At 44.7% G+C, this 16,621-nt stretch overlaps 1 protein-coding gene across 1 annotated transcript in view; it reads right to left on the bottom strand.

Moving 5' to 3' along the window:
• Window positions 1-16,621, bottom strand: part of nr5a2 (nuclear receptor subfamily 5, group A, member 2) — a 66,199-nt gene that overhangs the window by 34,956 nt on the left and 14,622 nt on the right. The gene's annotated exons all lie outside the window — the stretch shown is intronic.

Raw genomic sequence — 16,621 nt, 5'->3', positions numbered from 1 at the left:
ATCAGAAGAAAGCGGGCTTGTAGGGGCAGGGTTTCTTAAAGTGACAGAGCTGACTGAGTCCTTTCAGTTAGAGGCTGTATGAGGGCCTGCACAGAGTGTTTTTAACTGTTAATGATGCTAAGCTACTCCACAGGTATCACAGAGTGAAATATGAAGCTTGGAATTAGCATAATAACCCCCTTTAAGGAGGTCTTTAATCAGATAGGCATTCACCGAACACACTTCCTTTGTATTCTTTAATACTTTAGACACTCGGATTCGACTTACACTGGGATAGAAACTAAGCTGCTGTAGTGATAATTTGGTAATTGTATCTCTTAAATGTATTCAGATTGATTGTAAGCCAACACAACACATTAGACACACAGATACACTCAATAAGCCCGCAGACTTAACATCAGCTTGATACGCCTCACAATGATTTGCACTGCAAATGCGTGCAATGTGTCCATACATGTGACACTATACAGCGCATATATCACCGCGTGCATGCTCATCAGCGTTTCATGTCCCTGGCACCTGTTTGTCGCCCGCATGTATCTCTAATCCTACATATCAGGTAGTGCAGAATGCCTGTGGGTTTAACTCGGCCTGAGCACACAGAAACCTTACACTGTTATTATGTCCCTAACCAGCCATAGAGATGCCACAGGACATCTGCGGGTTCAGAAAATATCACCATTGTCACAAGAAGGCCTTGTGTCTGTGGAACTTGGATCTCAAGCTCAGCTGACTCCTGGTCACATGACTTCTGAAGCGTCCAATCAGCAACATTTGTATCTATAGAGTAAGGCCCATTCACATCATCACCTGTTGGACACATATGAGCTCACTGCGTGTTGGAAAGTGCCACGTGTGAGTAAATGAACACTGTATAGTGTGTGCGTTAATGTCAGAAAAACGTGTGCCCACGTCTGATCGATACTGCCGAGATTGATCGGTTCCCACGGTGACTGCATTAACAGACTCTGGAGGCTGACCTTTGACCCCGAGAACACTCTGCTTTCGATTGACCGTGCTCTCTCTCCCTCTCCTCATCTTCTCATTTGTCCTCACATACTGACATTCTTCTTCTTCATCGCAGGTTTGCGGTAGAAAAGGGAAAACAAAAAACCCAGCCCATGATTGGACATGCCCTCTTTCCCTCATCGCCCCCCTACTCGTCCTTTCATCCTCTGCAACATCCCTTTGAATGGAGCCTTGTGCACATGAGAGGAAACAAGACGTCCGCCTATAAGATCGTCCTGCTCTGCCCGGGCCTTTCCTTAACCAGTGATGTAAAGCCGAACAGATACAGGAAATGCAGTAGCTGTCTATAGCAGAAATGCAGTGTAGAAATAGGTATAAAATAAATAACAAAGACCCAGAATGGATCACAGCACGTCAGGTTAAGCTGATAGCTCAAGCACACACTCACACACATCTGCGTGACACTACATTCATGCAGCAGGAAAAACAAAGTATCTCTGTGGGTCTGTGTGTTGCAGCAGGAAGAGCGTCTTGTTTTCTCAAGGTCGCAGACGATAGAAACAAACCCTCTTCTTCTCTGCCTGATAGAAGCGTGGGGGATTTCAGTTTGAAGCAAGCACGCCCAAACTTTGCTATTCTGTTTTTACTTGATGCATAAGCATATGAAAGATAGAAAAATCAATGAGGCAAGAGGACGGACCAGTCAGAGGCCGGACTTGAATTTCAATAGATAATTTGTCATGCATGCTATGTTTATTGTTGCCTGCTGAGGCTGAACTGTTTATTTATTATGTACAAAATCTAAAGAAAATTGAGTTTTCCTCAACTTTCTTAAGAGATCATCTTTTTTTAGAGTTTAATAAAATTAAACGAGGTTATGGGAAATAAATGTAGGTGCTTTTGCCTCATTGCTGAACAAAGTTAATCCATGACTACATGGCTTAGAGGAAAGGAGAGCTATTGTTTTCAGGATACCTTCAGAAGTGGACTACCTACCCCCCACCACACACACTCTCATGCTATCTCTCTCTCTTGCACACATACGTGAAATCTCAGGGCTTAGAGCTAAGAAGCTATCAACTAATTATCAAAAACACAGAGAGGCCCTAATCAATTATTCACATGAACATTAGACCGCTAATACAGATGCAGCCCAGGGAGCAGCATCTCCCAAAAGTAACCCTTCCTCCTCCTCCTTCACTCCAACACACACACACATGCACACGCTGATGCAATCACGTCAAGACCTGCATACTTACACAGAGACACACATACAAATGCACGAGAGTGATATCCATACCTGCACGCTCACACACACACACACACACACGTGCAGCCTCCGGCCCGCTCCCTTCCCGCCACTCCACTCTCGTCTTTGCAGACGGAGAAAATGCATGCCATCCAAATGTAAAAGGAGTTGTGCGAGCAGACTGTCTGTAAGGTTCCTGGCTGGGAGGTACTGATCATAGAACTTCTATTGATCCAACACCAACGCCCCCCTCTCCCGCCTCACTTCGCAGACTCCCCGAGCACGCACAAACACACAGCCAGAGCTTAATCTACCGGGCGATTCCTGGGCATTAAGCCCCAGCCATTGAATTTTCATGCAGTGCAATCATTATTTGAGTTAATGCCGCGATTTATGACGCTGTGTTTGTGTGCTGAGTGTGGAACGTAGGTGGAGGTGCTGCAGTGTAAAGTGGTGAGGAGACGAGCGTGCATGCATGCAGGTATGGATGCAGATTCCTGTTGAAAGTGGGGTTTTGTGTACACTTTATTAAACGTAATTTCTCCGTCAGATGTGAGTGAGAAACATTTATGTGCGTGTGTTTTGCACAATTGCGCACGTGTGTGTGTGTGACTTTCATTGACAGCCTGTCTGGCCGTCTGTGCGTTAAGAGGAAGAGAAGACAAGACAGAGAGGAAACAAAGAAGACAACAGACTAAAGGCTTCCCTCTTTTGTATTATTTAGAAGAGCAGACATCCCTCATTATCTGCCTCACGCACACACTTACACACGTAAACACACAGACGCGCATATATGCAGTACACCTTAACGCAGCTTAGACGACCGAAAGCTGTTTTAAAATGCAGAGACTGATGCAGCGATGCTTTCTGTCTGAGAGAGCGGGGGGAGACACAGATTCCCATTAGCGCTCGACGCTGGGATGGGTGTGCGTGGGGGGTTTTCTGATGGGGGGGGGGGGTTAAGTTGGTGGATTTCAGAGCAGACAGCTGTGAATCCAAACGTGGCACAGCTCCAGGGATCACAGGGATCACAGCCCTTGATGCACAAATTAAATATCTGAATTGACTAATTGAGCATTTCCGGAGCTCGTGTGATATGTAAACAGTGGAAGCACAAGGAAGAGCCGAGCATCAAAAACGGCAGCGCTGCGGAACAGATGGAGCCCTGCTTCTCCCTGAAGTGCATCTGCAGGCCTCGTCTGACAGAAACCGCCATGAATGCATCTGTATTAAGAGAAAGACGTCTCTCTGCTGTGGTACTGCAAGGCCTAGTGGTGCTGCTGCTGCTGATGGGATGTGCAGTTCAACATGTGGCCTATAAAGTTTTGGCCTAAGGGAAGGTGAGACAGCGGCTTGCCACCTGAAGGCTTAGTCTTTTTGGGTTTTGTTCAGCATCCCTGGTTCATTTCTCGAGGTTTAACGGCGTTGTCGACACCTTTCTCAGCAAGCCCCCTTTCAGGATATTTGTTTTATTGCTCGTCATTGTTTCAGCTTGCTCGAAAAGCCTCTTTTTATCCCCTCTGAAAGGGCGCAATCCTAAAAGAACGCCGTCTGTAATGCCTATTATTAGTGCCATGCCTTTATTTCACATGTGTGGAATCATTTATCCGCGGCTCGTGCCAGGTTTGCAGTTATGGCATTTTTTTTTAAGGAGAAATGGAGAAAGCGATTGACAGATTGAGAGGTGAGGAAGAGGGAATGGTGTGAGAGTAATAAAAAAGTCCTGGTGTGGTGTAAAAGAAATAAGGAGAGCGTGAGCGAAATTAAAACCAGCAGAAGAGGGAGCGCTTAAAGCGGGGACAGGGAACAGGTGTCTTTGTCCTACTTTGGCCGCTTGGGCTGACGCCATTTTCTCGGCTGGGTCGTTGTTTGGCGTGTGGCCCCATTGAAATTTCTCGCTCGTCGTCACAACACAACCACAATGTCTAGTGTTACCCCGGTGTACCGCATGCATCAGTCATCACTGTGCAAATTCAATCACCCGCCTTCCCAGCTGAATATAAATACCCCTCCACTCTTTAAGTGTAAAACTAGCCGGCAAGCTGTCGACTCAGCTCCACCACTGTCTTATCTATTGTCTCCTGGACCTCCGACCGCCCCCTCCATGCTTCCCCACTCCCCATCCAGAATAGACAAGCCGTAAATAAGCATCAGAAATAGACATTGGGGGACAACTGTTGACAAGCGGGTGACGAAAGCGGCAGACACGGGCACAACCTCTAGGCAGGCCGGATTACAGGCAGATAATTGAGGCCACGCAACATCGGATCATGAGACGCTCAGGACACTTTGTGTTGTTTTTTTTCCTTCTTGAAAGGACGCGTGAAGCGTTTTATTTCAGGGCACAGTTTGGGGAACAAAGTCTTTGCCTGCTCTGAAGGACTTTTTCATATAGTCCCTCTTAAAATAGACAAGATTTGGCCTTTAAATTGCTACATATCGAGCCAAAATATATGAACAAATCATTATCAGGTATGACCATCAAGTTATGTGGGGTTTGGAGCTGTGTTTTTCACCAAGGCAGTGCAGGCAAGTGTAAAATAGGAAGATAAATTAGCTGACAGGTTTGCATAGCTTTGCCTGGTGAGTTTAGTTTAGGGGTTGAGGGTCGGCGTAAGGCTGCAGCAGCCACACCTCGTCGCCTCTGACCTCCAGGAAACCTTATAGCCGGGAGCTATTTAGAAGCAAAATGCCGGCACTTCTGTCTGTACGTTTACCACCCAGCTGACAACATATCGGTACCCTCGCCCCCCCCCCCACCCGGAGTTAACAATACTCTTTACAAGGCTCACTTTGCTGCAGAACATTGTGAGCACCACTGTTTGCCTTCTAGAGTTCCTGACGGGAGGAACTTTTGGAAAGGTTCCTGCATAAACTGTAGCTTTAACAGAGAGGAGGATTGGGGAGGGAGAAAGTCGCTTTGTACTCTGCCGGAGTGTGTAAAGTGTCTGCACGCTGCTGAGTTGATTTGTTAGCAGCCCGGTCAGCTAAATCAAGTCCCCATATCCACTTTGTTTTCTTTATTTTCCCTGCCTCTCATTCCCACTTCCTCTCTCTTCCTGCTGATTTGACTGGCTGTTGCCGACTTGAGAAACAACAACCGTGTCATTTCGGGGCCACCGAGGCTAACAGCACCAGCCTAGTCACCTGCGTCAGCATCTTAACAAGCGGCATGACCTGCCAATAAAAAAGGCTTTTACCCTGATCATCCTCAAACAAGACTTAAACAAAACCTGCTCCTTCTCCTGCCGAATGCCCAAAGTGCTCACAAATGCGAATCAGGCCGTGTTAACCTGCTTGAGAATGAAAAAACTAAAGAAGCGGTGGGGGCAGTTTTTGCTTTTTCTTTGCTGCTTCATGAGCAGCGGTTTGAAGAGGATGGCAAGATGGAGGATGGTGAGGAAAGAGCGGGGTGGTGTAGACAAAGTCCACAATCTTCAGGTTGGATGAAGAAGCACAAGGAAGAGGACGGTTGAGTCCATCATTGCCCGGAGCTCTGTAAACTTGTACCTCATGACAGCCTTTCATCCCTCATCAAAGCAACAAGTAGATGAGCAGACTTTGCGCATGTTAAAACCTCCCAACCCCCGTCGTCTCCTTATGGCTGCCGCTCCTGTGGGACGTGCGACCTTAAATCTTCTCTTTTAACAAGTTTCCTGTGCTTCCTTCCGGCCTCCTGCGGTCCCTTGAGGTTGGACCTACGGGACCAATCCAGTATTTGGAAAGGTTGCGTCTCAAAGCTCAGTCTACAACCATCAGGGGACGGGAGGAGGACATTGGGAGACTTGATTTTTGTTGGATCCGTCGCATTTTGCAGACACTGTCTATGCCAGGATATTTGTTATGTTTCAGACTGTGGAATAAGGACTTTTCCTAATACCAGTATCCTTCTGAGACTTGTTGGGGCAGTGCCTCGTTGTTTCAGTGCGTTGCTAAGGTACACTTCAAATTCAGGAGGCCCAACCTGCAGCTTTCCAGGTACAGAGCCGCCTCTGTTACGTCTGATTTATGCTCTCTTTGTGACTGAGCTCGTGCTGTGTCTTTAAAACCGATCCAAAAAATCCACTTTTCCATTCTGTGTTGGTAGAATTGGAGAAAAAAAAATCTGGAGGGCCGATTTACAGTATTTATGAAAAAGAGTGAGTGATGTCTTTCAAAATGGTCAATAATTTATGAATGAAAAGAGGCCTTTGTGAACCCCCACCACCCTCTCTCTCTCTCTCTCTCCCCTGCTTCCCCCTCCCTCCCCCTGAAAAAGTCCTGCTCCTTCCCAGTGCTTCTGATCAAACAGATATTGTTACCACTAAAATAGCAACTTAAAAAAACACACAGGCGGCCATAAGACCTGCCCGCAGCCCGGGTGAAAGACTGACAGCGGAGGGGAGGGGCCGCGGAAGAAGGAAGGAACAACTAAAGGAAAGAAAGTGAAAATTTAGTCACCAAAAAAACACGTGTTAGAAGAGGACAATACTGTATGTGTGTTTGTGCGTGTGTGTCGGGGTGTTGGAGTGGGGGGGGGGGGGGGGCGTGTCATCTATCACCGGACAAATGCTGGGCTGTGGTGGTGGAAGTGGGGGGGTGAGGGTGGGTGGGGTTGTCGGCCAGAATGGTGCTGCTCCTCAAATGAAATAATATATCTTTGAAAGCCTACGCCCCGCGCCGGCCCTGCGCCCATATATCAAGCCCAAGAGCGTCTGGTGGATCCGCTCCAGGCCCATTAACCTTCCACCTGTTCCCCCCTTACACCCCCACCCCTCCCACCCCCAACCCCAACCTAGCGGTCCTCTTTTCACCCCCCCTGTTGTCCTTCACTTTGCCCCCTCTCTTCCTCCTCCTCTTGCCCTTGGTCGTTGCCTCTTGTTCATCTTCCCATTTAACCTTCCTCTTTTTCCTTCCTGTCCTTCATTATCTCTTTCTCCCTCTGTCTCTTTCTATCTCTTTTATCTCTTACAGTCAACTCTTTTTTGCGGGCTGCGATATCTCTCTCTGCCTCTAACTGCATCTGTGACTCTTCTCTCTTCCTCTCCTGGTCACTCTCTCGCTCCATCTCTCTTTCTCTCTCTGCACCTCTCATGGCAAACTCTTCCTTCTCTCCTTCTGTAACTCATTAAACCTTTATGTCTCCTTTCCTACATCCCTGTTTTTCTCCCCTCCTTTTCTACACCTTCTCCCTTCCTAACCAAAGTGAAGCAAGCATGCTGTAGTGTGTGTGTGTGTGTGTGTGTGTGTGTGTCGGGGGGGGCAGCACCTCCTGCCGAATAATTCAAATGCAATGGACCAGGGACACGGTTACAAATCTCTGCCAACTGCGTGCGGCCGCCAACCCCATCACGCTTGCAGTTTGTCAGGATTGGGGTGTCAGGAGGGGAGGTTGTTGCGGGGGGGAACCGTTGACCTCTATGACAAGACAGACATCGCAGCCTGAGGCTCTGAATCTGTGTGTGTGTGAGGAGGAAGGTGGTATAGATATACCACCTCCCAGGGTTCACAGATCACGCCTAAAACGGCTTATTAATTTCCACTCAGTTATGGGGTGTGAAGAAAAAAAAGAAAAGGTGCATCAGCGGTCAAAGCAGGGCAGGGGCAAAACACCCCCCTCCCTTCTTCTCCAACACACACACATACACACACTAGGTTGCACCTTGAAAATTAAACTGCTCCTGGATAGGTCATGGAAAACAAGGCGTGTGTGTGTGTGTGTGTGTGTTAAAGCTAAGAATGCAGAAAAAGACCCTGCAGTCTGAACAGGGTGGGCGGCCGGCGTAAATATAATTTCACCAAAGTAAATTCATGTAATATTAATGGATGTAGATGGGGGGGGGGGGGGGGGGGGGATTATGCGGCGGGGCAGAGAGGGGCACATCAGAGCACCCTACATTATTCACTCAGGTAAATCTATAAGTGGAGAATATTCAGGTGTGAGATGTGGACACCACCTCAGGGATCTGTCAGATCGTCTGATTGACGGACGTGGAGAGGATTAGAGGAGTCGAGTACACGTGGTGGAGATGCAGACAGAGCGGGTAATAATTCTCATGTTTGTCTTTTAGATTTTGTGCTTTTTGTTTTGAGTTGGAAGAGATCTTTTGAATAGATGTTCTCACATTTTGCATGGGTGTCACATGTTTGTGTGTTTATTGTTCACAGTGAAAAAGTGAAAACTGCATAATTCCGTGTTTTTTCCAGGATGACATGTTTAAAAAGGTCGCCTCTGAAATGGGCCGTTCAGAACAGCTGCAGGTTTCTACGTAGAACCTTGCTTTGGCTGAAATCGACCAATCGTCATTCACCGTCGTTCACCTCAGGCTGCCTTCTCGCACTAGCTTATAGTCGAGTTGCTGTCAAGATTTCAACTTAGCATTCTGATACCTCCTGGCGATTTTGCCTTGTTCATATAAGGCCGAATAACCGATCCTAGAGCAGCCATGTTTTTTACAACTTTGTTGACAGTGCAGTGCGGCCGCTCCCCCGCGTGAGGGAGGGGCTATGTGGTCACTTCAAATACCGTCAGCCAATCGTGGCTAAGGTCTAACTTCTGAATGGCAAAACGGCTTGTTGGTTTCAGGAGGAAGGAGAGGCTCCGAAAAATAATTAAATTAAAATATGTCAACAATTTAAAAAAAAACTTTTCCAATGTGATTGAAAAACACATAAGAATCATGGAAAATTGATTGCATAGCTAAAACATCTCTAAAACAACTCTCTGATTATTTCAATGCGTTGTTTTATTACATTTCCTTCTGCAACAACACGGTGCCAGGAGGATAGCTTGGTTTTTTTAAGTCAGTATTTAATAATAATAGTATTTAATAATATTATAGCATATATTCATATAACTAAAATTGTGTCAAAATGTTTTAAAATTATATTCAAATTCTCTAAAAAGAAAATATTATTGATTAAAATGATCAATTCAAAGTTAATGATCCAAAATATTTTTTCGATTGAGCATATTTTACATATTGTATTCAAATAATAAATAAGAAAATGTACTATATCTTAATGTTTTGACAATTTAAAAAATAAATCCATGTATTTATAGATGTTAAAATGTGACATTAAGCCCGTGTTCTCCTCAGTATATCGACCACAGCGCCTTTACTTCAGCGCCCTTAAGCAAGAAAATGTGTTCCTTCCAAATTTTTACTCACATTTTTTGTGCAGCTCTGTCTTTATTTGTTAGGAAAAAGTCGACAGCCGGAAAAAAAAAAGCAAAGCCATCAAGGTGGGGATGACATGAAACGAGAGTCAGATGAGAACGGGGGATGCTGCAGTCACATGATCATCATCTACACACCGACTAAGCTCAGGAGGGCGTGGGTACGATTCATGGAGCAGGTGTATCTTTGTAAACATGTGTGTGGAGACTGTACTGCACTGAAATCATATTCTGACTTTGATAGGGTGAAGTGTAAACACCAGTTAAATAGCACCATTCTTCTGCCGTGTTTTACATACGCTACCTCACCCCTGTCCTGCCCTTTTGCCCTTCCTGCCTCCGCTTTAATCTGTTCCTCCTCTCCTCAATCACATCACCTTTTACATTTTCCTTACCTCTTCCTCCTTGTAATTCCCTTTCCTCTCCCTCCCTCTCCTCCGCTGCCTCCACATTCCTCCTCTACCCGTCTCCTCTCTCTCATCTCCCCTCTTTGTTTCACCTCTGTTCTCCTCGCCTGTCCTTTCCTCTCCCCGGCCATCTGTTTATCCAATATGGCCGCCCCATCTCAGCTGGGAGCTTTCCCAGGGAACAAGACTTCTAATACAGTTCCTCCTCAACTTAATGGCCCTCAGTTCTGCTTTTGCCATTCCCGCTGCATGCAGAGAGACAAAACTGGGTAAAAAAAAGAATGAAAGAGACAGAGAGGCACAGAAACCTGTCTGGATCCCCCCAAAAGACCGTCCCTGGACGCCTTAAACAAACAGAGGAGCCACATTTCAAAACGTCACGGCTATTTTCCTTCGTGCTACGCTTTTATCAGGTGGACGGACTAAATATATGTATAAAGTTACACAGCAATTTAACTAAGACAGATTCCAAACATGTCATCTTCAGCATAATCTAGTTCAGAGTCACACACGATTATCTAACTGCTGTTAAGGTTCAGACAAACTAAGTGAAAAAACTTTTCAGCTATTATATTGTAGCTTCCCTGGCACAAAGCCCTATCTTGCAATCACTGCTTCTGTTTTATTTATTCTTTCAGATCATTCAGACAGCCGAAGATAGACAGGAAATACTGGGAGGAGAAAGTGGGGGATGACACGCAGCAAAGAGCTGAGGGCGAATCCGACCTGCGGATGCTGTGTCGAGGACTGTAGCCTCTATACATGGGGCGCCTCTACCGATTGAGCTAAACCAACGCCCCTACGATTTCTGTTTTATATGTTGATATTAGTTACAATAATTTTCATAATGTTAAAAAGTTTGGTTGTTGCTGTGATGTACCTGCAAGTCAGAAACTTTTGTCTTTCAGTTAATAAAGCTGAAAACAGGGTTTCCAGTTGTCATTTGTTGACCATAGTTTTACACATACTGCCAACTGAGCATTCATAAACCATCTATCAACAAAAGAAAGAAATCACAACGTGGTTAAGTGTCAGCCCCATGGAAAAGATGGACTTCTTGTCCATCCTTTCCACGGGACTGACACTCAACCACATTGTGATTTCTTTCTTTTTTACAGATTGCAGTTTTAAGAAATGCTTTTTCTGAAAAGAAAGGTGAGCATTTAAATGTAGAGATGCATCAAAAGGCAAAACTGAAATCCATTGCCTTCCTGTTAATTTGCATGCAACAAGATGATATCTCTTTTATTATTGTTGTTAAAAAGCATTCTGGGAAATGGGCGCCCCTTTAGCTTAGCGGTTGGTGGCCTCGATGCGGCGGCCCCGGGTTAAACTCCTGCCCTCGGCCCTTTGCCGCGTGTCATCCCCGTTCTCTTCCCCTGTTTCCAACACTATCCACTGTCCTCTTAATAAAGGCATGAAAAGCCAAAAAAAATCAGAAAACAAAAAAAAGCATTCTGGGAAATGTAGTAACTATTACCAGAATAGTACATTACAAGTGACAGAGTTAAAAGGTGATAAAATGGGGCGCTGGTCTGGCTCAGTGGGTCCGACTCCCGCCCTCGGGCCTTTGCTGCGTGTCATCCCCCTCTCTCTCCTCCCAGTGTTTCCTGTCTATCTTCAGCTGTCCTATAAATAAAGGCAAAATGCCCAGATAATAGACTTTTTAAAAAAAAGAAAAAAAGGTGATACAATAAAAAACTATCTGAAAATAACATCTGGAAAACATGCCACACTGAATACTAATGGTTGATCATATGACAGTGTAACATATCTGAAGGTGTGTTCTCTCTACTGTTATATGGCCAACCTGTAGCAGTAGTGAAACATATATATAGATTATTTAAAAGTCTGTCCTGACGCTGTCATTTCCGCTGCTTCATCAGCCTCTGTATGTTCTGTGTTGACAAGGCACACAAACGTTCCCATGTCCCGACACCAGACACATCCTCTTTATTAAAGGGTGCAGAGAGGAAGGGGGAGAAGGGGGGGAGAGAGAGTTAGGAAGGTAAGATATAAACACGTGAATCATCAATAGTCCCGATTGCCCTGCTAAATTCTCCCTCTCATTGTGTTTGCAGAGGCTGGAAACAATGGAGGAGAGGGGAGCACCGGGCCAGCTACGGTATGAGTCACCCTCATACGCACACACACGGTGTAAACACACATGAAGAAACACTGGCAGACAAACAGTTGTCCTCTCTCGTAATCAGCACAAACAGGAACACTAGAAGAAGAGGGGCTTTCGAGAATACAGGACCTTTTTCATTCTTATGGTTATGTTAGTTTTGTCAACCAGTAACTTTAAACCAGTTTCCTTTTGGACGTTTAATTTAAACATGGTTTTGTGCTATTTAAGGGTTTTTGTACAAACTATATTTTACCATATTTTTTCCCTTATTAAAAAATTTCTTCTTTTTCCTTCTTTTTTTAGCAGCATATTTCTAAAATATGTTGCACTTTTTAATTTTTTTGTCTTAAAATTAGATTTATTTACTTTACTTTTAGAAAAAAGGTCAGGTCAGAGGTCAGAGGGAAGTAGAAATAATTGTTTAAAGACTAAAGTAAGACTAACTAAGCTAAAGACTATCTGTGCGTTCCCCACTCTCCTATGTGAGATGAGAAACAGCACAACGAAGTGTGTATTAATCCCATCTCATATTGCCTCAACAATTTCTGCTAAAACACCTAATTCCTACATTTCCCAGAATGCCTTCCAACAGCTATTTTGTTCTTCTTATACTCAACAAAACTCTCAAAACACAGCCTCTACTTGGCTGCCAAAGAAACAAAATCCACACATGAAGTGCAGGCGACACATTGCCTGTCGCTGCCTCTAAAAAGCCTATTTGAGCGGATTTGTCCTTTAACACCCAAAGTTGCCGTGTTGGCGGTGGCACCAGGGCGGGTGGAGGGGTTCATTGCAGGACAGAGGAGGAAGGGGAGGGGAGGGGTGGCAGCCCGGTGCTCGCAAATGTCACTGAGAGACAAACACATGTGTTTCCCCCCTTAGAACTCGCTCAGACACCGACGTACGCTCATAAATAGACGCACAACCTCACACACTAGATAAAGCTCTGATAACACACTTTAAAAAAATGCTATATTCTGTTGGAAATATATAAAAATAGCCAGCTTGAAATATTAATGTAGCTCAAACATCTGCTTCTGTAACAGCATTTATAGCACACACATAACTTACTCATAGACAGACATAAAGTTATAGACATTAACACACACGTACGCACACACACACACGCGCACCTGTCTTCAGCTTGCTCAAAATTTCATAAAATAACCACAATTGTTATGACCTCAGCCCTGCCAAAACTTTCCCTCATCCACTTTGTCACTGATCTCAAAACCGCCAGACCCGACTTTCTCTATTTGTCGATGTGTTAAACCGATCAAAACTGGGACGGGCTGGGGGGGTGACAGCCCACCCCAACTTCTCGAAAATCCAAGGTGTTAGAAATAAACGTCCCTCACGTCATGCCTCATTCCCAGAAAGAAGGGGGGGGGGGGGGGGGAAGAGAGCGAGAGAGAGGCAGCGTGCCGTGGAGGAGAAGAATGGGGAGAGCTCTTTAGAAGGTTCTCCTAATGGCTAAATATTTATGAGTCCCGTGACCGAGGCCAACTTATGGAAACTAAATCTTTAAACACTCTTTCTGGCAGACGCCTCGCTCACACCCTCCCAGCTTGGCTCTATTACCAGAGAAATTCTTTTGTTCTTACGGAGCTAATAATAGTGAGAGGGGCTGTGCGTTATGTGCGAGTGCTGTCTGTGTCTTAATGTGGGAATGTGTGTGTGTGAGTGTGTCTGCGTGAGATGAAGTGTATTTATAGCTTCCTACAGCGCCACACTGCTCCTGTGACAAACTTTTAATTCAGCTCTGCTTCCTGTCTCTCTGCTCCCATGGCTCGACCTCACGTCTTAAAGTCAATATTAACAGTAGGGGTCAAAGGTCAGGTGGATTTAAAACAAAGATATCTTTAAATGAATTAGAGATCATAAGTTAAAACAATAGGACACACATGCGGAAATTGTTCCCCTGTGTAGTACAAGAACATTATTGTATGAGCACACACAGGCTTGGTGAGTAACGGAACACAAGTAACAGCATTATGTAAATAGGATACAAAAAAAGGCAACTGTATTCCTTTTACAGTGACATTAAAAATAGAGGTAATTAGATTACAGATACATTTATGAAAAATAGAGATTAAAATTAAAATACATTTTAAAATGAAGAATAAAAATAAGACCAAAGATGCTCTGTAACATCTGGCGTCTCATTTCTAAACCGTCCGTCTGACCGTCTCTGACACCAATACCATGCACCTGCGCGCACACGTTACGACACTTCACGACACACAAGTCTCACAACAACCGCTCCTCAAAAGTTGCCAGGAGCAACATCACAGTACAGTATGCTTTCAGGCTGTCATTATCCGAGGACTTGACATCTAATTTAAAGAAACATTTACAGGTAGGACCGACCGCTAACATTAGCTGCACAGAATTCCAGTTACAAATGTTAGCTAACCTGTTGTCTTCTTCTACTACTACTGAAGAATAGTTTGTGACTGTAAGCCGCGGCCGGGATGGTGAGGGTAAAAACACAGGCCCCAGACTGGAATAAGTTTATAGCAGCTTACTTGAAGTTTGAGTGTCAAGTAGTGTGAATAGCATTCTTAACAAATACATTTAAATGCGCATAATTACCGCTATTATTTAAACGGGCATTCAAGCATTACAAAAGTATTTCTTTTCTCTTGGATTTATTTGCAGATTTAGTATTGATGTAATCCAAAAGTAACAAAGTAATCAGTTACGTTACTTAGATTAGGTTACTGATTACAGTTTTTAACGTGTAATTAGTAACTGTATCGGAATACATTTTTAAAGTAACCCTCCCAACCCTGCACACACCTATGAACAAAGCACGGTGGTAAAGAGGGCAGGGCAGAGGTCATCGTGGGGTTTTTTTCTATGTAATTTGGTGTTGAGCAGCCGTATAAAAACAGCTAATTTAATCACACACACTTCACACTACACACACTTTGTAGCTTTGACTAATCAACAATCAAAATCACAGTCGTAAATATCCAAAACGGTGGTAAGAATGTGCTCGATAACAGCGTCAGACATTTGATTGGCCCGCTCGTGCCCTGCTTCCTCTCCTCCTCATCACCGACTCTAAGCCTTGCTCAGCAGTCCTCCCGTTAATGAGAAACAAGCAGGGAAGAGAGGCTCGCAGATTGTGTGGGAAAAACCGTCAGAGCCACAGCTAGCACATTATTTCTCAATCCCTCTTGTGCTTTAAATGGCTCTTTAAAAAAAGCCAAAGGAGGGTTTTGGCTCAATTATCTCCCTCACTTAAGTGAAATACGCCCCCGCCGCTGCCGAACCAATGGGCCGTGTGTAACAGGAGCAGCTACCTCTTCCTGCATTGAGCTCAGGTCATTCCCTACCTTTGTAACAGGCACCCAGTACAATTACTATTAAGCTCCAGTAATATGGGTAGTCATTAGGCAAACATAATGACATTTCATTCAGCGGCAAATCAGCGAGTGACGAACACAAGCGGGGGAGATAATTGAATTAGGACGAGGGTGTGAGAAATAAAGAGGCTTCACAGTGCAGCTAAAATGATCATTCAAAGCTAATGGGCAAACCGCACACAATTATTAGCTGTGGCCACACCCTTTGACGAGCCCTGTGTGTTTTGTGTGTGTGTGTGTGTGTGTGCAAGTGAAGTGCCGTGCACCCCAGTTAAATGCAAATACAGATCTCGAAAATGTCAATAGCGGGGACACAGCGCGTGCTAAATGTCAACATGCGGTTTTCAAGGACTCTTGTCTGTGTAGTAATTGGCTCAGTTTTTAATATTTCATTTATTTCATGTGTTATTTTCCCCTTTGAAAACACAATAATATTAAATATTAGGAGGGATTTTTTTTTTTTTTTTTTTGCAACAAGCCCGGCCCCATGAATATGCAGCTGAGCCTTTGGCGACGAGGTGTGAAACAAACAGACAAAGGAGTCAGACAACGGGAGGAAAAAACAGGTGAACGCAGACTAATCAAGCGCCTTTCATGTCGCTCTGAACATTAACCTTCATTCAGAGCATATAAAGCTTCAAGCACACACACACACCGGGAAATCTCCCTCGGGCTCGGTGATGAATGAGCGGGAATTATCACATTTTTACAGTGAGGCGATGCTGGGCGGTTCCTATTGGTCAGTCTGCTTTGACTGTGTTTAACTCTCACAGAGGACACAGGCTAAAATGTTCTTTTTACTTGTAACATTGCTGAGTGTAAATGCTCTTAAGTATGTCTCTCTAGGTTGAAAGCGACCTTAATTCAACTGAAATTAAACGGTAAAATCAAAGGACCATTTGTTTCCATTGTGACTCTTCTGTGTGCGACATGGTCATCCCTTTGAACGCTGTTTGACCAGTATGCTAATGGCCCTCATCTCATATCATCACACACTGTGTTCCCACTCAGATCAGAGGAATATTTCAAGGGGAGATGGGCGGTATTCAGTTCACATAAAAACCCTCCGACTCAGACCCCGTTAGTGTGAAAAGTGCCTGAAGCTCATAGTCAAAGTTTTCACAACTCATCGCCAAAATGTGTCACACACGGGGTAAATACGGCCGGCTGCTGCATTTTGATCAGGCAGAGGGACAGACAGCGGTGGCAGCTAAGAGCAGACAAGCCCTGTGTACTCTGCATTAGTGTTGAGCCAGTGCATAAAGAGAGGAAGATTAAAGGCCTGTTGAAGATAAAGGATTGAGCAGATGATGTTCATGAACTGTGTAAAGC

Source organism: Semicossyphus pulcher, unplaced genomic scaffold, assembly GCF_022749685.1.
Source record: "Semicossyphus pulcher isolate SPU_LCO1_2020_fin unplaced genomic scaffold, fSemPul1.0.p SCAF_4, whole genome shotgun sequence".
NCBI lineage: Eukaryota > Metazoa > Chordata > Actinopteri > Labriformes > Labridae > Semicossyphus > Semicossyphus pulcher.
This window is presented reverse-complemented; position numbering and strand designations above follow the sequence as displayed.